We start from the raw sequence: 23,413 nt of genomic DNA on the forward strand, positions 1-23,413 counted from the left end.
TTAACAAAACAACTATAAAATTAATCTGGAAGGATAAAAATGAGAGTAATCAGGAAATTCCAGAAAAGAAAAATGACCAGTACTTACTCTATCAGATATTAAAATGTTTAGCGGGGGGTGCATTACAGATGACAGAATCCCAGAGGGGTGGGATACTGAAGCAGAAGGGCCACAAGTTCCAGCCTGCCTTGGACAGTTTAACAGGTGAGATCTTGTTTCAAAATATTAAAGAAGAAAAGGCTGGGAATGTAGTTCAGGAAAAGAGTCTGGATTCAATCTTGTTTTTTTGAGACAGTCTCACTATGCAGTTCAGGCTGCTCTTGAACTCATTTCCTGGGTGCTAGGGTTACAGGTGTGCATCCCCTTGCATGTCTGGAGTCAGCCTTCAGCATGACACATACACATTTAAAAAAAGTTTCATAGGGACAGTAATTAAAATTATGTGTAATAATAAATGAATCAGACAGAATAGTGAGTCCAGAAATGGATCTAAATACTTAAGGGGATTTTTGTATAGTGAATGGCATTTCAGTTGAGTTGGGGAACATGGGCTACTTTCTAAATGCTACCTGAGCTGGGGGAGTGGGCCAGTCATCATCACAGAAGCTCTTTTTCCTTCTTACTCCAGTAGGCTTAAGTGCCGAGGACCAAGGTGATATATATGAGTGACTATTTTGATCATCGTGAGGTGGGGAAGGGTCTTCTAAGTATGTCATGATATCCAGAAATCATAAAAGAAAATAGTTAATGAATCTGACAGTATGAAAATTAAAAATGTAAAAAAAACCAAAAATGTACTTAAAGAACAAAAAGGCAGGAAGAAGACGTGTGACAGGTACATTTAGCCTTATCTCTAAGGTACAAGAGATGCTTACAATCATTAAGAAAAAAGATAAACCCTTCCTTAGAAACATGGGCAAAGGATATGAACAGGAAATTCACAAAAACTATACAGGACTGAAAAAACCAAAAAGATACTTATTTATCCTCAGTAATAATCTCAGTAATGCCAATAAAAATAAATGTAATTTGGGCTGGGGATTTAGGTCAGCAGGCACAGAGCCTGCCTGGCAAGCACAAGGTCCTGAGTTCAATTCCCAGTACAAAAAATAAAAAAAAGTGTCATTTATCTTCAGTTCGTGTGGTCAAATAGTAAGGCCGACAGATTCTGGGGCAGGGGAGGGTGTGAGCATCGAGAGGGGAGCAGCCCTGCCGGGATAATCACTGTGTGTGTTCCAAGGATGACGCGGCAGAATTAGAAACATTATACCTTTTATCGCAGCGATCTTGTTTGCTAGTTTTTATACTAAAGAGATAATTGCAAAAACGAGCAAAGAGATATACAGGATGTTTATCATGACATTGTTTATGAGAGTAACATCTCGACAACAACCAAAATGATCATCAATAAAATAAGTATGATACATATATACAATGGAATACTATTGAGTAATTACAATAATTTTGCAGAGCTCTATTTATTGACATAGAAATGTGTCTATGACATATTGTTGAGTGAGAAAAGCAGGTGTCAGTGAGAACAGTATGTATAATACAGCTCCTCATCTATAAAATTATATACATGGATCTCCATGTGTATATATGCATAGAGATATGTCTGCAAGGCTGTTCACCAAAATGCTAGGAGTGGTTATATCTGGGTAGTAGGATTTTTACTTTCTTTTTCTTACTTTTAGGTATCAGTTTGATTTTTGTTTTTATAATGAGGATATATCGTGTTTGTCATTCAGAATAAACAATAAAGCTATTTTCATTTTGGAATGAAGATAAATATTAAACAGGAGGAATCAGGACGTGGTGATTTAATGGTTGTGGATAAGGAGTCAAGAGGCAGCCGAGACTGTGATCCACGGTGCCTGAAGGGTTGTGTATCACCGCAAATCTGAAGCAGCAGCTGATGGAGAGGGAAGAGGGGACACTGTGTGCTTGGCGCTTTGGTTTGGGGCAGTGGCCGGCAGGCAGGCAGCGTCTGAGGAGGGCGGGCCGTGGATGATATTTAGGAGTGAAGTGGTGTCTCAACAAGAACAGGGAGGGCTGGAAACAGAGTCCTGGACCATAGCCAGGGTGATGAACAGGGGAATTGAAGAGGCTGCGTGCTCAGGAGTGTGAGGGACTCTGGGGGCACAGAGAGCCTCAGAGTCCATGAGAGTGGGGCAGATTTCCAGAGAAAGGTCAACCATATCAAATGATGCAAAGGCATGGAGACTGAGGACAGAGTCCAGGACTTGACAAATAGAAGTCTGTTGGTGACTTTGGAGAGAGCAGTTTCGGTGGAGGAGGCTGTGCACTGCCGCGTGCAGGGGTATGGGGTCTGTGGTGGGAGAAGAGAAGGTCCAGCAGGGGATGCAGGCTTGAAGGACACGGTCAGCCTTGGTCAGAGAAGGCAGCACCTGTGCCACTCCACTCACTTACCAACTGTTGGGTATCGCGAATCATTCTGCTGAGCCCTTATGAGGTCTGAAAGTCTTTCTCCCACCAGCTGGCCCAGGAGCCTCTACCAGAGGATGGGAGTTGGCCAGTGCGAAGAACTTGGTTTCCTTGCCTGGACTTGAATTCATACTTGAGGGATGAGAAGAAGGACTCTACAGAGGGGTGACCGGAGAGCAGAGAGACAGACCTGGTGGGGTCAGGTCTTCTATCCATGAGGACGTACACGATAGACGCAGGCCACAGAGAGGGTCAGCCAGGAGGCCAGGACGCCTAATGCTAGAACAAATTTTTGCTGTGGGTCCTGCTGTGAAAAAGTTCGATTTTGTGGGAACGGCCACTCAGTACTTGCATTGCTCAGGGACTCACAGTGGTCCAGTACCTGCTATGGACATAGCAGATGCCCCTTTGTTAGGAGCGATGGGTACGAGGGATCCAACTGTGGGTTCCCCCTGCAGGACCTGTGAGCAGAAAAAGAAGCTGAGGGTCAGTTATGGTTTTCTGGGGAGACTCTGAAGGAAAACAGTGTGACTCAGCTTCTGTGCCTGTGACAGTGTTTTGACCCCAACAGTAGGAGCCCCGGAGCATGGATTGAGGAGGTGAAGATTTTCTGGGCATTAGTTGGTCCACATGGCCAGAGTGTGTATGAAGTGTTGGAGGGATCCAGACACACAGGCAGAGCTCAGATCAGAGGAGAGGCTCGGGCATCACACTCTAGAAGAGATGCTCCAAGGAACGAGAAACGAGACATTTGCTTTTAACCCACTGAAGCGGTGTTCCCTAAAATGTGCTCCTTTAAGCCTTAGTTTCTCAAGGTTGTGAGGCAGAAAAGGGCTCTATGGCAAATATGCCCATGGGATGTGGCACCCTGCTCAGTGCTTGTGAAGGCTCTGAGAAGTCTTATGATGAAGAAATTGGATCAACATTCAATTTTCCCAAACTTATTTGATCACAGAAACTTTCTCTTTTTTCTTCTTCTTTTTTTTGAAACAAAGTCTCTCTATGCAGTTCAGGCTGGCCTTGAGCTTGCTTTGTAGCCCAGGATGACCTCGAACTTGCAACAATCCTCCTGCCTCAGCCTCCTGAGTACTGGGATTACAGACGTGAGCCACCATACTCGGCTCACAGAAACTTCTTTCCAGTCTATCACCAACTTACTTGCTGCAGGACTCATGCTGTCCTGTGTGTTCCCAGAGTCAGCGTGTATGCCAGCATGGGTGCATGAGCACAGAGGCAGATCCCAAGTCAGCTCAAGGAAGAAGCTTGCAATCACTGTGGACATTTTAACCGTGGAAGAGGAGCAGTCAGGGATGCCAGCCCCCGAGGCCTCCGGCAGAATGTGGACCATCAAGGGTCCTGCCTGGGGAGCCTGGCTGTAGGTGAGTGTCCTTCTTGACTTCTGGGGTTCTCTCGGTGTGCAGAAGTGATGCTTCGGCCTGGGAGACTGTGGCCTCCTCTCTATTCCTGTGTGCTCTGCCCAAGAGTACTCAGAGGCTGGGAATGAGCAGTGCGTGAAGGTAAGATGTGAACACATAAATATCCTCATTATATCACAAATACACACTCCAACTTTACATCACAGGAGCAGCAGCTGGAGCCGCCCACAATCCTAATTGCTTTTCTGTACTGAGCGAATGTCCTCTCTGCAGCCTGTGTCTCCCATTCATTGAGGTAATTACTGGAGGAACCAGCTGTGTCAAACTGGCGGCAGGCAGCACATCTGTGCCATCACCTGATGGGAGCCACCGCAGGATGGATGTCCCATGGAGCCAGCACCTCTTTGCTGTGGCCTGTGGCCTCTCAGCTCTGCTTTCCATCTCTGTGGCTCCAAACTGAGCTGCAGGAACGGGACAGGGTGTTGCTCCTCATAGGGACCTGACAGGCACCATTCAGAGGGGCAAGCAGGACCCAGGCCAGGCACAGGCAAGGGGTGGGGATGGTTGGAGAAATGACTTCGTTTAATACATAGCTCAAGATGCCTTCTCTGAATCTTACATTGAGCAACATTGCACACTCTGGGGACCAGGGACTTTTCAGGACCAGAGAGACAGAGGACAGAGGTACTTCTCTGTGCATGACTCAGAGAAGGAAGTTACCTTCAGTTAAGATGTTTTCTTCTGTAAAATGAGAACTTCCAGGTCCCAAAGTGCCACCAACTTGTCCCCTTGCTTCTTGGTCTCTACCACTGAGGACTCATGAAGATCCATTTGAGATTTTTTTAAGGTACCTCCTACCCCTGGGGGTTTCAGCTGGGAGAGGCAATGCACACTGCTGGCACCTGGGCCCTTGGTGGTGGCCCAGGTAGGTGCCCTGGGAGAGGTGGGCAGGAGTCTCTTTTCTGAGGTGCTGGAGTGGGTGGTGGGTTGTGGCCCGGGCACTCTGCCCACCAGGCTTCCTGTAGGTGGCAAGTGAAACTTTTCTTCCTGGTTCTTTCCCAGCAGCTAGCTCCATTCCCCCAGCCCCAAGTGGCGGCTCCTTGGGCCGGAAACAATGTGCTTTCTCCACGCCTTGGAGTGGAAGTCAGCAGTTTGGCACCGTCTGGCTGGCAGCCTCTACCGGCTTCCTTTGGCACTTTATTGGCAAAGGCGGTGACATTTCTTTCAGTTGGGTGGGTGGAGCTGTTATGCAAACTCCCGCTCTCCTCATTCGCCAGATGAATATTCATGACTCAGGCAATCTGTACCAGCCAGACTTTCCTGAGGGCGGCAGCTTTTCTTCTCTTCCTTTCTTTCTTTTTCTTTCTCCTTCTCTCCTTCCTAGCTCATTGGAAAGCCGAAGTGCAGCTATATTTAATTTACAAATACAGAGCTATTCAGCTTGCCTTTTGAGATGCAGGCTTTGGGGGAGAGGTGCGGGGAAAGGGGGTAGCAGCTGAAGCCTTGGGTCCTGACCTTGTGTCTCCAGGCGCAGTTCCCAGGACCTGAGCCCTGGTGTCATGTGTCTGGGGCTCCCTTTGAGTTGGACACCACAGTGCCCCAGTGCCTGAAGTTGCCGCTGCTTGTGCCCCGCTAGTCCCCCTGGCCTCTGAGGTGTCCATGGAAATTCTGATGCAATGATGTGTGGGCCAGGCTCCACCAAAACATCACTGCTTCCCTCCCAGCTCTTCTACTGACCACCTAGACCCTTCTCCAGGTTCAAGGTCAAAGCCCAGAAAACAGTAGGATATTTGTTAGGCACTGGCTTCCTTGGGAAGGACCCAATCCGGATTAGGATCCCATTCTTTCCTAGCAAGTACAGCTGCCTAGCTTCCTTTGTCTGTTCCCCAGAAAGACACCAGAAACTCTGGCAGAGGGGTCAGAATTCCCAGAATTTGCCAGAAAATGTGGTCTTAGCAAGGATGTGCTCGTGTGAGTATGTCTTGTGTGTAAATATTTACACACAGTTTAAGTGAGTCTGTGTGCCTACATCTATGTTCAAGTGTTTGAGTGTGTGTCTGTATGTGTAAGGGCGTGAATGTGTATGTCGAGGAAAGTCTGGGAATGTTTGCATGTGCGAATGTGCCTCTCCAGTTAGAGTTGCGTGTGTACCTCTGTGGGTCTGGAGGTGTTGCGTGTGTAAGGGCGCTTCGGGGAGAACCGAGATATTTGTGCATGGGTGTGTGTGTAAATGGATTGTAGGTGTGTGTCAAAGTGAGATTGTGGGAGAGAGGCAGAGAAAGAGAGAGAGAGAGAGAGAGAGAGAGAGAGAGAGACAGGGACAGACAGAAGAAGGGGGAGGGCTAAGGTATGCTCCCCCCAACTCCCTCCCCAATCTTTTCCCTTTCCCCTTGCGAATGGTACAGATTCTATCCAAGGACACGAACAGAAGGTTTCCCAGCACAGAGCGTCCTGAGATTGCTTTATATTCCCCCCTCCTTGTTTCAAGTAATCCAAATAGCAGCGTTAGACTCGCCCATTCTTACTGCCCACCGCTCAGCCTGGAGCGGGAGAGGGAGCTGTCTCATCTGACCCCCTCTGAGAGCACCTTGTAGCCCTGAGCCAAGGAGCTGTCTTCCAAATCTCATTCCGTGGCGGCCCAGGCTTCAGTGGCAAGAGCCAGCTGCCTCCCCGCCTGCCAGCAACTGCCAGGCTCTTCCAGAACCCACATCCAGGCCCGGCCTCATTTACAAATATGCAAATTTGCCTCTTTTCTGGTATGCAAATGGAGACATGACAAATAGCTAATTAGGGTCAAAAGAAGCACTTTGAACCAATTAGTTGTAGGGTCGATTTCCTTCTGCTAGGAGGAGACTGAGTCTTGTTGCTCCCCTCCTTGACTCCTCTGGACACTGGTACCCTTTGGTCTGTCCTGTCGGGTGGGGGCTTAGTTTCAAAGAGCCCTGAGATGGGAGTTGATGTTTGGGTCTCCGTCCCACCTCTGATTCTTAACTGTGTGGCTTTAGACTCCTTATTTGTGTGAGCCTCAGTCTTTTTCTCCTTGACATGGAGTGGTGAAGGTGACTGTTTTGTCCTGATTGATTGTCCACTCTCTCTCCCTTCTCTTGGAGAAGCTTGGATGGAAACAGCCTTTGAAAACTGTATTAAAATTTTTGCTAGTCACCTCAGTTGTACAGCTCTGGTAAAATACGAATAGTTGAGTGAAGAGTTGTGTTGAGTAGGGTTCTGAGGCCAAGTATAGATTCACCAGAAGTGACTGCTGGATTAGCAATGTCTGCAGCAGACAGGTGTCTGGACCCTGGCGGGTCATGGGCTGCATAGTTGTCTACTGTAGAAAATATGGATGGAGCAAGTTCCTGGTTCTAGTGCTGTCTGCTCTCTTGAATCAGTGACTTACCCTTCCTGAGCTCAGCTTCTTGGTATAAAATGGAGAATGAAACACGTCTTAGAGTTACTGCAAAGTGTCAACACAGGAAGGTTAGGCAAAATCTCTTTGTGATCTGCAAGGGGATGTGTCTGTTTAATTGACATGTCAGTGGGAAAGGCATGTTGGCCCATTTTAGAGGAGATGAGCCTGAGCCTTGGAGAGGGTGGGTACCTTGCAGCAGAAGCTGGCAGCTTTATCAGGCAAGTCTGCACCATGGCTAGGGCCTTTCCTCCTTGCCATTACAAGATCCTGGCTCCCTCTTGCCACCCCTGTGCTGATGCCCCGAGCAGGCTGCAACAAGCCCTGCTGGCCTGGCTCCACTTCTGGGTGTGAAATTTGGCTGAGTTGGCACCTAGGAGAATGGGGCAATTGGCATCCTGGAGCCTGGGGCCTGGGCTAGGGCCAGTGGGCAGAAGAAGAGCTGGTGGGCGGGCCTGAGTTTCAGGGAATTAACCAAAGCCAGAAGTTGGCAGGAGTGGAGCAGAAGAGGATCTGGCTTGAGGACTGTCTGCTCAGGGATGCTGAGAGCTGGGCTGGACCTTCAAACAGAGCCCAGTGGCCTGATGTCTGCCTGGCTGCTGCCAGTACCTGAGCATATCAGCCATGTCCCCGAGCATGTCTTTGTGTGTGTGCATGTGTGTCTGAATGCCTGTGTTGGTATAAAGAGGTGTATGTGCATATCTAGGTGCAGGTTGTATCTGTGTGCCAGTGTTGGCCTGCAGTGTACACATGTGTCTGTCAGTGCCTGCACATTTCCACCTGAATCTGTGTGTGTTCCATCACTGTGCACCTCCTCCAGGGTGTGTGAGTGTGTCCTTAGTAGTGAGCCTCTGACACTTCTATCAGTGTCTGTGGATATGACTCAGGTCTTCTGTGGCATCCATCCATGTCACTGTGCCTCTGTGTCAGCTTTCATGTTCTTTCCAGCACCCTGTACCTCGCTGTCACAAGCACATTATCTGTAAGTGTGCCCATGTACTTGTGTCAGTGAGTGTCTCTGTGGTGGTGCTCACATGTTGGTGTGCTTCTGAGTGCATATCTGTACCCTTGAGCGTGTTAGGACCTACCTCAGGATGCAGGCACGGCTGTGGACACATGAGCAGAAATAGACCCTTGTGCATCTGCAACAGTTCTAGGTTGTCACTCTGTCCTTGCCTCGAGGCTGATGCTCCTTGGCTCTGCTGCAAGGGACTTAGGGCTTTGAATTTTTCAGGATGCTGCCCCTGACATACCAGGGCACGTTGCTCCCAGAGAAGGACCTGTTTGCTTCTTGGGACTTATTTATCCCTTCCTCGCTCTTTCCTGATCACATCTCCTATCCTTTTTCTGTTCTTTTCATTCCCTGTCTTTTCTCTTGCCGGGGCTGCTGTGGAGGTGACAGATGAAGCCTTAAACATTCCCCTAGAGAGGCTCCTATCTCATCCCCACGTGGCCTCTGTTCCAGCCACACGGGCTCCTGGGTCATTTAAATTAAAGTGGTTGCCTTCCCACTGCTTGTGAATAATTACCCTCGGGGAGGTTCAGGCTGGGAACTCAAGGTTTCTCCTCCTTCTCTTGGCAGGCATCGCTGTTGCCCTCTCGCAGCAAGGATGGAAGGTGGCCCCACCCTTTGCTGGAACACCTGCGGCTAGGCTTCCTGCACCTCTGCTCCAAGGACTCCTCTGCTTGGCTCGTCTAACCAGAGTGCCTTCTGCTACTGCTAGACCTTCTGGGATTTCACTTAAGGTGTTCTTCCTCCTATCTACATCCCCGGCTGGGCAGCCTCACCCTGGACATGGATCTGCTCCTGTGCTGACTGTGAGTGTCTCTATCCTAAGCTGCTGAGAGATCCTCTGGGGCAGGGACTGGGTCAGATTGAACCCTACATACCCTGGCCCACAGCACAGCTGGGAATGTAAATGCTGAAGGGTGATTCTGGTACAAAACAAGGTGCCCCAGGATGGATCCTGCAGTTACCAGAGACCTCCCCTTCCTTCCTTTCTCTTTGTGGTCTTCTCCCTTGGCTGAAGATTTTGGATGGACCTTCAGTAAAAGTTGTAAAGTATATAAATAAAAGAAAAAATGCCCGACACTAATAACTATCATTTAAACTTTAAGGAGAAAGCATGTTAAGATGACATATTGGAGTAGTTCCAAATTAGCATGAAATTCTCAGATTTTTGACTTTGCTCTCTTACCTTGGGTCTGTGATTGGATCTTCTCCTCACTGGAATTCTGACCAGGCTGGGAATGAAGCAGAGCATGGAGAACTTGGACTTCATGCTTAAATAAGTCTGGCTTCCATGTATAGCCTCCGTGACCTTTTGGAACCTCAATTTTATAATCTGTGCAATGGGAGAGAAGGCTTCACTTCACTGTGTGGTGCCCAAAGCCAGAAGCAATGGCTGGCACCTGTCCTTCCACCTTAAGACTAAACCCAGAATCCAACCATTTCTCTCAATCTCTGTTGCCGTAGCAGCAGAGCCATCATTTCCCCCATCTCCCAGGGGTCTCTCCTCTCTACTACAGTCACAGAGATTGTAACATGGAAGTCACATCATATCACTTTGTTTGCTCCAGTGATTTAGCTCATCTAGAGTAAAAGCCAAGGTCATCACAATGGCCTCAAGACCCCACATGACTAAGCCTCACTGGTTATTGTCTGCTGTTCTCCTACATGTCCCTAATCTCCAGCTGCGCTATTCTTCTGGAGTCCCCAAAAGTGTCAGACACATCCTGCCTCAGGGCCTTTGTACATGCCATGTCCTTTGCTGGAATGCTCTTCCCCTAGGCATTATCATAGCCATGATCACTTTCTTTGGGTCTCGAAGGTCACCGTCTTCATGAAGTGCATTCTGCTCTTTTTGATTTATCCATGGAATTTATCACAATCTTCCATACCATCCTTTTCTTATTATATTCTAGGTTGCTCTTCTGAAGAACGTGAAAGCTCTTTGAGAGCAGGGATTTTGCCTTTGTTTGTACCATTTGCTATAATGCCTGGCAAATAATAAGTACTCAATATATTTCTTGTTAAATGAATGAATTGCTCATGTTTGGGCAGTAGCAGAGCCCAGAAGTGGCTGTCTACCAACTTGGGCAATCAAAGGTTATTCTTCTGCAACCCTGAAAGGGCATCATGCCAGAATTACTTCATGAGCCAGGCAGCAGGGTCCTTGGGAGGATCCGCCCTGTGGTCTTTCTGCTCGGGGCAGCCAGCTTAGGTGGAAGCACTGAGGCACCAATTCGACATGCCCTGGGAGTCAACAGTGTGACCTCTCGGGCCAACCAGGGGTCAGGGCTGATGCTTGCTGGCAGCCTCTCTCTTGCCCCATGGCTCCACGTGCGTTGAAAGCCAATGTGGTCTTTTGGAAATTTCCATGCAGCCAGGGTTCTCCATGGGAGTGAGGGAGTGAGGCCCTCGGATAAACTCAGACCAGGGAAGATGGTTGGCCTTATCACTGGGAGGGTAAGAAGGGCTTGCTGCTAGAAGGGCACGGAATGGGCTCTGTGGACTTGGGAAGCAGCGTGGCAGAGCGAAGCTTATAGGAAATACTTGGGGTGCTGAGACATGGCAGACAGCGGGTCCACTGGCATGCGTCTGTGCCACCTAATGAGACTGTTCTGAAGCTGGGATTGCGTCTGGTCTGCCTTCTTTAGGAATGAACCCTGCCCTCTGAGGGTGCCATCAATGTCTGGGATCAGGGCTAGGGGTCTCAGGCAAAAAAAATATGGTGGAATAGGTCAGGCTTCTGAGCAGATCTTGGAGCGGCTGAGGTGAAGGGTTGGTGAACGGGAGAGTGGTTTCCCCAGCTCTACTTTATACCATTTTTTCCAAAGTGGGCATGTGGGATGCCTTAGAGCTGGGGACACACCAAACCTGAATGATCTCCCCAAATCTGACCCCACTCATGGATAAACATCGATTTGTCTGAATAGTAGAAGAAGAATTCTAACATTAAAAAAAAATAACATGGGCTTCTTTAGCTGTCTGGAGAAACCCACAGATTCTCCTCCCATAGCATTTTAAATGCGTAACATAAGACATAATAGAGTTACAAAGGAAACTCATTCTATTGAAATATGGTTCTAACTGTGAACCTCAGGTTAAAATGGGCAGTTACATTCTTTTTGAGGGCAAATACTGCACTCTGAAAACAAAGCACAGGTGCTGGGTCCAACTTCCATATGCTTGGAGAGTGGGGAGGCATTTTTGCACACTTTGTGGGGGCCATTCTGAAGTAGAGGAGCAGTCATGTCCCAGGCAGAGGTCCAGACTTTTGGGGGAGGCCAAGGGGTGAGAGCTGCCTGGGCTGCCAGGGAGAGAAGTGAGCTCCCCATCTCTGCAGCTGGTGAGCCAGAGGCCCATTCATCAGGGATTTTGGGGTCATGCTGGGGTGGGTGATTTGTGCCCAGGTGGAAGAAGATTTGGGTTGATCGCCTGAGCTCCTTTTAGGGGTGGGTCTAGATGTCTTTTGCTTTCTAGAGCTATATAGGAAATTCACACTAATGTCACCTCATTTCTCCCTCAGAGCCCGTAGCTGCTCTTGGTTGTTTGAAGACAGTGAGTTTCAGGCTGGGGAAACACCTTGATATTCTGAGTCTGCTCCCCAAAACCATTCACAAAGGGAGGTGGGTTATATACCATTCCACCCAGCACACTCCCTCCCCCTCCTCATTGGTCTGTAGTCTCAACTCAGCCTCAGACAGGGTCGTTTTTTTCTTCTGTGACATTATGGCCCTCTCCTAATGCCATCAGCATTGCCTAAGACAGTCTTCAAAGTTGTCTGGTCCTGTCCCCGGCGTGGGAGAGTAGATGGGTTAACTGAGGCCCAGAGAAGGCAAGGACTCTGTGCAAGTCACGTGACCTCGAGTGGCTGAGCTGGTTCTGGAACCCTGGCACCTGCCACCTCTTGCTGCTGAGCCTCCGGGCCCTGGTAGGAAGGGATGGCAGCAGGAAGGCAGCCCTGGTCCCCCTTGACAAACACATCATGCTTCCCACCTAAACCACCTCTGCGGGTGGGGAGCCCGGGACTGGTCTATTAGCTTTCTCCTGCTGTCCGCCGAGGGTGCATTTGTCTGTTTTGCATTTTTTCCAGGCTGTAGTTAGACAACTCTTGGTCCTGGGGGGAGCGCTGCAAAGAGAAAATGTCAGGGCGACACGCCGCCAAGATAACATTAGCGAAATATCAAGTCCTTTATGATGTCAGGAGGGATTCCTTCCCGCTGCCGAAGCTGCCTAATGACATCATAAAATAGGCTGGCGGCGGCTGTGGTCCCCCTGAGTCATCAATCAGGCCTGTCTGTGGAGAGCCCCAGTACTCAGGGAGGGGGGTGCAGGATTTTAAACTAAAAAGAAGCTACAATATAGCAGCACCATGATGCCTGAGGGGCTGAAGACACCTAAGCCCTCAGAAAGGGTCTGTTCCCTGGCCTACCTGTTTGCAAGGTGGCAGGCCTGATCCCCTTACAGAGATCTTGGGACACTAATGGCTCCCGAGGAGGACAGCACCCAGCCTAGCGACCTGCAGAGGTGCTGAGCCCAAGAAGGGCCCTAAGCCTAGCCTTCCTGCTTATTGAGGGCTGGCTGATCTGTCTTTCTGGGAACACTGAGATGTTGGCAGAGACAGACAGCACTTCTGGGGCATAGGTGTCATCATGGGAGGGGGTCTTTGACTCCTTTGTAGCATGCATACCAGTGACCTGTCCGTGGGTTTGTTTGCCTGTGTGCCTACCACATGCTTGCAGATTTGCTTTCAGTTATGTGTGTCTGAGTCTGCCTGTGTGTCTCCTTGTGTGTTCACCTGCTTGTGCTTGTGCCTGGCAAAGTGTCTGGAATGCGGGCAGGAGATGTGGAAGGGGGTCAGGAAGACTTGAGGAGGGAAGGAGATCCCAGAGGGTGAGCAGGTCCATGGGTATGTGTGCATGTGCCAAGCACACCCTCTCATCACCCTCGGCTGAGAGCGTTGATGTGTTAGAATTGCCTAGGGAGATTGTAAAACTTACCCATGCCCCAGCCTCACCTCAGATCAATGAATTCAGACCTCTGGAGCCAGGGCCCAGGCACTGATATTTGTAAAGGCTCCCTGGATGATTCTGAAGGGCAGCCAGGTGGAGAGCCAGGGGGGTACTGAGCAAGTGTGGTCTTAGGATGAGCAGGATTGGCCCCCATGGGTGGCTTCTATGAAGTGCTCTGTGCAGAGTGTCAGGTCTCGTACCGTACCTCCTGAGTCCCAACCTGCGTGTGCATCCCCAGCCTGTACTTAAATTGGATCCTAGGTGAGTTGCATATCTGGTAAAGTTGGAGAAGAGTGGAGCCAGGCTTCTCAGCTAGAGCACGCAACACAGAGTATTCAGCAAACCCTTAGAGATCCTACTGTGGACTCACTCAGGAGGCCTGGGCAGGAACCTGAGAACATGCTTCTGTAAGGAGTGAGTTTCATGGTCCTGATGCTGCTGCTGCTGACCTGGGGACCACCTGGGAGAGCTGCCTGTGGAGCTGCTGTGTATAGAAGGAGGGGGTGTGTGTGCTGGGGTATGAAGGCAGGGGAAAATCATGTTCCTCCCCAAGAGCCAGGTCTGCCACTATTTTAAGGCCTCAGTTTCCTTGGGGGCAGACCAGGAGTGGGGAGAGTAAGAGAACAGGAAGCATACAGGTCTTCTGAGGGCTGCTGGCATTTGTGGATCCACTGTGATCCCTTTAGAGCCCACTACCCTTCTCTTAAGAGAAAGGATCCAAGACTGGACCTTCTGTGCTACCTGAGAATGTCAAGCTAAAGCCTCAGGCTTTGCCAGGATCTGGATTTATCAAAGGCAGCTATATATTCAGTTTATATACCACAGTCTTATTTGTGATGGTCATCCTTTCATGCTCCAAAGTTTGCATGTATTGTGTGGTGCCCTTATGGACAGTTATTATCGGATGATTAAGATTTGGTTGAGATGGAATTGGGGAGCTGACAGGATAGGGTAGGGGTGATTAAGGTGTTCCCAATGGGAAGCCCTCTGGGATCTGGCCCTTGAGGAGGCTCCCTCCCTCTTGCCTGGCTTCTGGAGGGTCCCTCCCAAGATGCCCAGGCTTCAGCCTGGTGGAGGTAGTGTGCTGAGGAGCAGGCAACCAGCCCTGTCTGTCTCTGTCCATCTAATGGCGGTGGGGGGCAAGAAATGGGGCGGAGGTGGTGGTGAGGCAGCAGACAGGCAGGCCGAGGCTCAGCCACAGCCCCCGTCTTGCCCGGGGCCAGGCTCTGGTATCGGCACCCCTTTGCCTGCATCTCTCCGCCTGCGGAACCTGAGGGCTGCAGGGGAGATAGCGATCAGCCGGAATACCAGAGGTGTGAGGCAGGCATGACCTCACCCAGGGTGTGCCTGCTCTCCAAACCCTGCCAGGCCACCCTCCCTGCCTGCGCCCAGGCACCCCCAGGCCGGCTTAGACAACAAGCTTCAGCCGGCCATGGCAGCGGCGTCCTGATGCGCTGACCAGGTCCCAGCCAGACACAGGCAGGGATCTGCATACCCCTCTGGAAGCAGCCTCCAGTGAACCTGGGATCTCAAGGGACCCTGGCCATGAGACATTTTAGGGGAGCAGCAGGGAGGTAGTTCAAGGTGGTGTGATGGCTGAAGAAGACAATTTGGGGCTGAAATTGTGTGCTAAGCCTGTGGTCTAGAAAGAAAGGAGGTGGTTACTTTTATATGGCCACGGGAACTTGGAGGCTTGTCTCAGCTTCGGACAGGAGGTGAAAATGAGGAAGAAGTAGGCCCAGCAGTGTGGGCCAGCGCAGGACGCCTACTGTGTGTCTGGCAGTGTGCTAGCAAGCGCTTCTTTAGAAATCACAGCCAGAAAAGCCGGAGGAGATTGTGGGAAGTATTTACCAAGTTAAATGCATAGAACACCTCTTGGTAACTTCATTTTCTGGTTGATTCCAGAGATTCATACTGTGGTAAGATGGGCTGTCAAAGTCAAGTGTTGATCATGGAATTGAGGGCAACAGAGCATTCTTGGGTGGAGAAGATGGTCCTGGATATTCATGGGCAAGTTCTCTAGGACAGAATACCCCTGGACTCTGCTGAGTGGGATGAGCAGAAAGGGAGCCATGCAGCAACAGAGGGAGCTGGTTTTAAGCCTCCTGCTTAGGGGTCACTCCAGTCCCTGCTCTGTCCTATCCTTGCTTGTCTGTTCCCTTCACCTCTGCAAATACACACAGGCTCTCCCCCTACACCCCACCTCTCCCCCATTCTATTTGCCCTACTGTCTGTCTTACCCATGCTTACCCCCTCCCCCACCACACTCAGAGCTGGGCAAGGGGGCCTCATGAGAGCTTTGCACAAAGAGCACTCTGAAGACCTCTGCCTAACAAATGTGTGGATCCATCTGTGAGCCACCAGCCTTCTCTCTCCGTGCTTCTTGTTAGGAGATGGGGCCAGAGAGCATCGAGCCAGAACCAAAGGCCACAAGTCCATTCTCCATGTTCCTGGTGGCCTCTTTCCTGGCCTTTTGGTTCTGAGTTGCTGTGCAAAGGCCTCTTCTGCCTCGCGTTCATCCAGGATGCCTGGCTGTATCTGTGTGTCATTCTCTGCATCATGCTCCAGTCAGTGCATGTTCCTGGGGCTTTCCATGTGCCTGCCTTCTGCTGAGCTTCGGGGCCCAGAGATGGAAGAAAGACTTACTTTCAGCAGAACACCCAGGGCGCATCGAGACTCCTGGGCTGGCTGCCACTCTGTTCTGGGCTCATACCTCCTGGACTTTCCCCCACCTGTTCGTGCCCACATCCTCCTCCTTGTTCACACTTCTCTTTGTCATGTGACAGCTGCCCCCCACTCCTTGTGGTCTCTTCCACCCCCCTCCCCACTTTCCTCCTTCCCACTGGCTTTGGATGGATGCCAATGCCTGGTCACATCCTCTTGGTTCTGGGGCAGCGTGAGGAGTGGGGTCAGAGTCTCAGACCTCTCGAGGGTACTTGCTTTTTAGTGTCCTGCTTTGGTGCTGGAAGAAGCAGAGTCAGATGGAACCCATGTGGTGGGTGGGTGGAGGTTGTCCCTGCTGGGTTTCTGGGTGAAGAACCTGGTTTCTTGATGGCCTGAAGCATGAAGAGGGGTGGGGGTGGGGAGCAGATGCTTGAAAAAAGAGAGAGGGGAGAGAGGAAAAGATGGGAGAAGGAAGGAGGGAGAAAGGCGGAGGGAGCTGTGGTGATAAAAACAAGCGTTAAGCCTTGCAGACTGAATAAAGGAATACAGCAGGCTTCCTTATCCTTGGCTTCTCTTTCTGCAGTTTCAGTTACCTGAGGTCAACCATGGCCTGAAAGTACTAAATGGAAAATTTAAAAAATAAACAGTTCACGAGTTTTTAATCGCAGGCCCATCTAAGTAGTGTGATGAAATCTCACACTGTGTACTCTGCCTCTCCTGGGTGAGATATCACCTGTCTGTCCAGTGTATCCACACTGTAGATGCTATCTGCCCATCAGTGACTATGTAGTGTATGCAAGACTCGGTATTAGCTGCAGTCAAGCCCCCACTAGGAGTTTTGGAATGTGTCCTCTGTGGCCAAGGGGGCATTGCCATAAGGACAGACTGGCTAATAAAGATTCTGACCCTATCACCAAGCACTCCTGAGAAACCATAGCTTTCTCTTAAGGATGCACTTGGTTCTATCTCAGAGCATGCTGAGACACCACACGCGTAGCTCAGAACTGCAGTGGATCTCAGGTGGGGCCCAGGTTGTGTCCTGGACTCTCTAGGCGGCCTCTGTTCCCCATCCCTGCTGTGAAGGGATGGAGGAGAATTTGACTGGGTGGTGATGTTCCTTTCGGGGTGTTTCAGCCTGGGGATTTGTTTGTCTTCTCCTCCACGGGCTCCTGACCCACAGTGTTCTTAACATCCCTCAGCTCAAGCTTTAAAGGGTGGGAAATCAGCTTTGTGGAAGACTTTGCAAACTCCCAGAAATCTCTGACTTCACTTGTGTGTGTGGGGCCTTCAGGCTTTTCTTAATTTGGGACCCAGTTCTCCCCTTCTTTGTGGCCCTGATCCCGTAAGCCCCCTCCTCTTGTCTCTGTGGGAGACCCTAGGGGATAGGAGTAAGGGTCCAGATAAAGGGTCTGACTTTCTCCACTGAACCACCGAGGAGCACCTGGGCAGGTTTAGGTCCGATCCAGCCTGCTCTGCAGGTAACCCTGGGCCCCTCCTTTGCCTTTGCCTGGGGGACTCCACCCCAGCTCTGGTCAAGGCTGAGGAGCCCTGATAACAGCCGTGAGCAATCTCAGGAATTCACCAAGGGATGGTGGCAGGAGCAGCGAGTCCCTTTTTGTCCCTGCAGTGCGTACCCGCCCCAGGACGGAGGGGCCTTGGCAGCCTCCAGCCTGGTTATCTGATTTGGGGGCTGATGGGGTTTCTAATGGAAAACAATATGGTAATTTCAGAATGTTCCTGATTAGATGAAAATGATATTGCATCAAAGTTACTTCCTTAATTTATTCAGAAAATAACAAGAGAGAATTCTCTCCTAAGATCCTTAATTAAACCAGAGCTTCCACCTCGCGGGCAAAGCAGGCTCTGAGCTCCAGGTGTGAGGAACAAAGGCTGAGTCTCCTGGGGGCTGCCTTTGGGTCACAGAGCCCAGGTAGGTTTTACCTGGATAAGCTGCCTCTCTGCCTACTGGGACCATTGGTCGCAGAATGGCACGGAATGGGGCTCCTTCCACACAGGGACTGGATGGGCAGCCAGTCTTCTCTACCTTCCTTCCATGGGTGACCCAAACCCACAGAGACAGCCAGTAGAGGCAGAAAATTGGCAGCCTGGGTCATCTTTAAGGCGTGGAACTCTGGAGGGATCAGGGAAGATGCTGATTGATCCACTTAGGGTCTGGGGTGGTACAGGCAAATTGGCACTGCCAAAGAGGCTCAACTGAAGACTTTGGGAGCAGGAGAGAGGGTTGAGAGAAACAGCCAGTTGAGAGAGAGGATGGTGAGGCATCTGGATGTTTGCAACAGGGGAAGGAAGCTGTGATTACTTTGGGACCCAAAAAGGAAAAAGAAAGGAGCACATTGGGGAGCCATTAGACAGAGCTGTGGCCAGGAATGTCACAGCACTAGAATGGTGGGAGTCAAAGGAGTCTTTTGGGGCCTTGCATCTCCTGCTGGCATTGCACACTGGAGCATGGATGAAAGCCAGCAGGCAGGGTGGCCTGGGTGACACGTTTCCCAGAGGCGAGGCTCCTGGGGCCAGAGCAGGGCAGACAATGCATCTAGGATCAGAGCCGGTGGAAATGGCCAGCACAGCTCTCAGGTGACAGAGACCTCTCATCTGTCTCACACTTCAGTGTTTCTCTAGTACTTCCTGGTTCATTTTCCTTGTCATTCCCCACAGCACTCCGAGGACTGCTTTGTGGAGGAAACAGGCTCAGAGGGGTTGAATGATGTCCTTGAAATCACACAGTGGGGAGATGATAGATTTGAACTTGGTTTTGCCTTACTCCAAAGTGTCCCCTTTGCCACGTGAATTGCCATGTGGATGATGAAAGTGCTGGTCTGAGCTGGCTGTGACTGAGGGTTCCTGGTGTGATCTGGCCCCCTCTGGAAGCTCCAGTGAGGCAGGGAAGGAAGCCTGCCTGCCCTTCCTGAATGAAGATGTATCTGCTGTGCATAAAAATGACTGACCGTAGTGAACTGTCCAGAAATTGAACATGTCTGATTCTAGTGGGGCCTCCTACCCGCTGGGTCTGCTGCAGAGGTGTAGCTGAGATTAGCTGGGACAAGAGCTCAAAAAGAGGGCATCATTCCACGGCGGGAATCATCTTACAAGGAACTCTTCCTCCCAGGACCACTCTGTTTGTCCACATGCATGCTGGTGATGCTGCCCCAGCCCTGTACCTGCCAAGCAGGGTGTGGGGCAGGGACTGCTTGGGGTGCAAAGAAACTTGGGCGGATTCTTGGAGGCGCTCTTGGCCTTGAACTTGGATGTGGCAAAGGTTAGAGTTACACCTAGGCCCTAAAACTGAAGCTAAAGAGGACCATAAAATACAAGAAAAATTCTGTGGTGGGAATGCTGGTGTAGAAACCTGGGTGACTGTGTGTGCTGACTTGAGCACCTGAATACATGAAACTGCCAAAGAAATGCACTTGGATAGGCTGTAAAAGGTGATGATGATGATGATGATGATGATGGTGCTACTGCTGCTGCTAGTGAGGATGATGATGATGATAGAAACATCTGGCACTCATGAGAGGCTGAGGCAGGAGGAGTGCAAGTTCGAGCCCAGCCTGGGCAACTCAGTGGTTAAAGAGACACTGTCTCAAAATAAAAAATAAAAATGGGGCTAGGGATATAGCTCAATGCAAAGGTCCTGAGTTCAATCTCCATTACCACAAAAAATCAAATCAAATCAAAGCAAAAACTACGGCTAACATTTTTATAATACTACATGCCAAGCCTATGCCAAGCTCTGTGTCTATATATTAACTGATTCTCGAAACAAATTTAGGAGATAGGTGCTATTATTATCCCAGGTACTTAAGGAGAAACTGAGGCATAGTGCAGCTCAGTGACAAGCCCAAATACTAGAGCTAGAATTTGGGGCCGGGCCCAATCTTAACCACCAAGAAGTACTTCCTGTAGGCCTGGGGCCCAGGCCCTGGCTTCTAACTCATGCTGGGGCTTCTGGACCACAACTTTGCTGCCCCCATCTGTCTCTTGCTCTTTGTCTAGCAACTTTTTTGGGAAGGATTTGAAGTTGATTCCCCAAACCCTGAGTGTCAGGTCCTACCTGGAGCCAGAACAAGGATGTGTGAAAGAGGCTTAGGTTGGGGGTTATCTTGGTGGTGTGTGGGGTAAGGCAGAGCAATGGACAGGGTTAGCGTGTGAAGGGACTTTGCAGGCCAGGCTAAATGCTAGCATAGTTGGTGAGAGCCATAGAGAATGGTTTTATGCAGGAGATTTGTGGAATCATCCTGGAATGCTCTCTCTGGGTGCTTGTGGATTGGAGGGGGAAGCAGAGGCAGGAAGGCCAGCAAGCAGAGAGACTCAACAGATCCTAAGAAAAAGTGGTACAACTGGCCTGGAGCTAACTGATGATGAAAAGAGGGGTGTTGGTGAAGAGACAGAAGCCTCAGTGTTGGGTGATAGACTAGGCGTGATGGGCTGGGAGAAGGAACCACTGAGAATGGTTTCTAGGTTTCTGGGTAACTGGGTAGATGGGAGTCATGGAAGGAGGGTAGCTCTTCCCACATGCATGGGTCCCTGAGGAGTGCAGGGAAACCTGAGGCCCTGATTGGCCTTAGAGTCTTTCCTGATGGAGTCTGAGGCTGGGGAGGCAGGAGGCAGGAGGTAGGAGATGTGGTGATAGACAAGCGAGCACCAGGGTAGTACTGATTTCCCTTTGAGCACTGTTCACTTTCCTTAGGCTTCCTCATTTCTAAAAGACTCAGCTAGGGATTTGCAGGAGAGATGGAGCCCGACACCTTTCATTCTTCGCACTCAATTACAGACAGTATCTTTGCTACAGTGGTTAGAGCTCTTGTTCTGCAGTGAGCTGGGGCTCAAATTCCAACAGTGCCACTTCATAGCTGTGTGTTCTGGAGCAAATCACCCTAGTTCTCTGAACCTTAGTTTTTTCACCTGTAATTAAGGTTGCATAAAGCATGTTCTTCGTAGGCTTATTGGAAAGATCAGTTGCCACCTGGCAACTCTGGTTAGGACTCTGGATCCGTGCGGGGTGGCAGAGTTTTCCTTCCTCTCCTCTCTCCATAGTTGTAGAGCAGAGCCATTGTTTTGGGCCCAGAGGTTCAGTTCAGTCAAGAAGGGAGAGGTCTTTCTGGCTGGAAAGGGGTGCCTAGCACCCTGCCCCATTCCCAGGTGCCCAGGTCCCCTCTTACCCCTGCAGTCTGGGAACAAAGTGGCAGGGCCCCATCACCACTGTCTGTCTAGACAGGGACATCACCAGAGAGGCCAGACCTACATATGGATTCTCGGTCTTGACCCAGGGGGCTGCAACTAGTGCTCACCTTGGTGCCTCCCCACCCCCCAGTTCCAAGTGACCCTGTGCTGCAGGCCACTTGTGACCCCGAGGCACAGTGGATCCTGAACTCTTCAGGTCCTGGGGAGGTTCTGGGGCCAGGGGGTGGCCCAGTGTTGCTGCAGTTCCCCTGGCTGGCCCTGGCCGTCTCAGCCCTCCCAGGAAGGCTGCAGAGCGCAGCAAGGGAAGCCTGCTCTTCCCTTCTCCCTCAGGCTCTGCGGTCAGAGCCCAGGGTCCTGACCCCAGGGCTGAGCTCCTTCCTACCCCAGCCCCAACTCAGAGTTTGCTGGCAGCAGCCTGGATGACTTTGGTGTAGTTTCTGTGGTTTAATAAGCTACAAAAACGACATTATTTTAAGCCAATCTGGATATAGCACAAAAACTCTCACCCCGTCTGTTCTGTGAAACTCAGATACCCTGACGAGAACACAGCTCACAACCAACTAATACAATATTCCACTGGGCGCGCTGTCAGCGGGCCCCACGCGGGCGCCGGCTCCCCGAGGACGGCCCAGCCGCGGCACTGCAGGCCCAGGAGCGGGGAGCAGGGAGGCGGCTGCGGTGGCGGCGCGGGCCGGGGTGGGCGCCCGCGGGGGGCCGCCTGTCCGCGCGGCGCAGAGACCGGGCTGGCCGCGAGAGCTCGGGGCTCCCCGCCCCCTGCACGGGGACGCGGGAGGAGAGGGAGGAGAGGCGCGTTCTGGCCCGCTGACAGCGGCTCTACTCCCACAACTCGCATATGTCGGATTCCGAAGCAGGGAAGTGTGTCCAACACACCCAATGCAAAGACAGGTTGTTGAATATTTTTTCTCTCATCACTAAAAAGGATTCCCTGCTGGGTGCAATCAAGATCCATAAACTCGCGGCTCGAGTCGGTGTGAAAGCAGCGCTCAGCCCAGACTCCCTCGCTGGCGCTAAATGTAGGCTCCGGGCGGGCGGGCGGAGATGCGCAGACATCCGCTAGCAGTCTGGCCTTGCGACCGGCAGTTCCCGGCACATTAGGCAGTGCGCTTATTTTTGGGCTACGCTTCGGTGGATTAACTTTTCACTGTAAAGTTTCCGAGCGCAGGCATCATCCCTGGGGCGCAGCCCTCCACCCCCGCCTTTCAAAGGGCACCTATCTTTACAGAGCAGAGGCAAGGGGAGCTGGCTGGCAGGGTGCTCAGCCACCCCAAGGTCATGGAGGGAGGGAGGGCAGCACCTTACTGGACCCTGGCAGCCAGGAGAGATGTCCAGTTTGCTGATCCAGCATGCTCCAAGGTGTACCAGATGCCCAGTGCCTCTTCTCTCCGTAGGCGAGGCACTGAGTTGGGTGATTTTGAATATCTTGCACTCATCCTCTGGGGGCTGGTTCTGGGTTGCAGGCTCCCTACCTTTGCTGGGGGTGGCAGGCTCCGGACCAGTCCTTCACTTCCTAAATTGAGCTTCTGACGCCCTGTTAACCTGGGCGCAGGAGACCAGAAGGCACCTTGGGAAGTTGGAATGCTGCTGTTCATAGAGAAGCAGGGAGCCTTCATGTTCTTCTGAGATGTCCCCCCCAACTTCTCAGGTAGGGAGACTGAGGCAGAAAGGGAGTGGCAGAGGTTTGGTGGAGCCTTTGGAGAGCCCTGGATTGGTGAGGAGAGTAGAGAGAAAACCAGAGAGTAGAGATATCAGAATCTGGGCTCCTGGCTGATGCCTGGGGAGGGAAGAGGTCAGGGTTTTTGCAAGCGCCCAGTGCTCCCCTCTTTCCTGCCCCCTCTGCACATTCAGTGGCCATCACTGGGTGCTTTCACAGCCAGCGATTTAAAATTCCCATGAATTATTAAGAAGCAATTAAAAATGTTACCTCCAAAAAGACCCTTTTTCTCCCAACATACCATTTTCTGGGAGGCATGCGGTATGTCATCTACAATCAAAGCAAGCTTCAGCAGAGTGGGCAGAGTGAGGGCATGGTACCAGTGTGCTGAGGTTCTGCAGGGTGTGGGGTCTATTATTTACTCACTCATTTATCCAAGGCGGATGGCTGGTTCTGATGGGAGCTGTGGGAGGCACCGAGTGCCTGCATGGGGAGAGACAGCAGACACATACCATCCATCCATTTATTCATTTATTTGTACCGCCCATGTGCCAGGCACTGTGTCTGGGTGCTGAGCCTAAGCATGTGTCCTTTGAGCATAAAGCAGAGTGAGAAAAAAGACTAGGA

The 23,413-nt window shown here is 50.9% G+C and overlaps 1 long non-coding RNA gene across 3 annotated transcripts in view; it reads left to right on the forward strand.

Annotated features, from left to right (window-relative positions):
• LOC106025373 (uncharacterized) overlaps nt 1-23,413 on the forward strand; it is a 93,543-nt gene that overhangs the window by 51,623 nt on the left and 18,507 nt on the right. For 2 of the 3 annotated variants that reach the window (XR_010043102.1, XR_010043103.1), the window contains exons 4-5: nt 3,444-3,827; nt 8,813-9,048. This is a non-coding gene — a long non-coding RNA (uncharacterized LOC106025373). The remainder of the gene's footprint in view (nt 1-3,443; nt 3,828-8,812; nt 9,049-23,413) is intronic. The other variant, XR_001198977.3, reaches the window with a different exon arrangement.

This window comes from Cavia porcellus, unplaced genomic scaffold (assembly GCF_034190915.1).
Source record: "Cavia porcellus strain 051 isolate PalLab524CR breed Dunkin Hartley unplaced genomic scaffold, mCavPor4.1 scaffold_25, whole genome shotgun sequence".
In the NCBI taxonomy this organism is placed as follows: Eukaryota; Metazoa; Chordata; class Mammalia; order Rodentia; family Caviidae; genus Cavia; species Cavia porcellus.